Genomic DNA, 337 nt, shown 5'->3' with positions numbered 1-337 from the left:
CTACCAACCAGCAAGAATTCTGGCTCCCACAGATTGGTTATGTGCCCATGTGGAATACAGATTAGTCCTGCCACTTTAAAAAGTTACTCCTAATGTCAGCTCATTAGGTGTACAAAAGACACCTGTCCACAAAATATGTATCTACCATTCCAACCTCTCCCACCACCATGAGCAAGACCAAAGAGCTGTCAAAGAGTGTCAGAGACAAGATTGTAGATCTGCACAAGGCTGGAATGGGCTACAAGACAAAGGAGACTACTGTTGGTGCGATTATTCAGAAATGGAAGAAATACAAAATAACCATTAATGGCCTCGGTCTGGAGCTCCGTGCAAGATC

The 337-nt window shown here is 43.9% G+C and overlaps 1 protein-coding gene across 4 annotated transcripts in view; it reads left to right on the top strand.

Moving 5' to 3' along the window:
* LOC107737750 (next to BRCA1 gene 1 protein-like) overlaps positions 1-337 on the top strand; it is a 22,070-nt gene that overhangs the window by 14,001 nt on the left and 7,732 nt on the right. The window lies entirely within an intron of this gene.

Source organism: Sinocyclocheilus rhinocerous, unplaced genomic scaffold, assembly GCF_001515625.1.
Source record: "Sinocyclocheilus rhinocerous isolate Xijiao unplaced genomic scaffold, SAMN03320098_v1.1 scaffold43, whole genome shotgun sequence".
Lineage (NCBI taxonomy): Eukaryota > Metazoa > Chordata > Actinopteri > Cypriniformes > Cyprinidae > Sinocyclocheilus > Sinocyclocheilus rhinocerous.
Note: the sequence above shows the minus strand (reverse complement) of the source record. Positions and strands in the feature narration are given on the sequence as shown.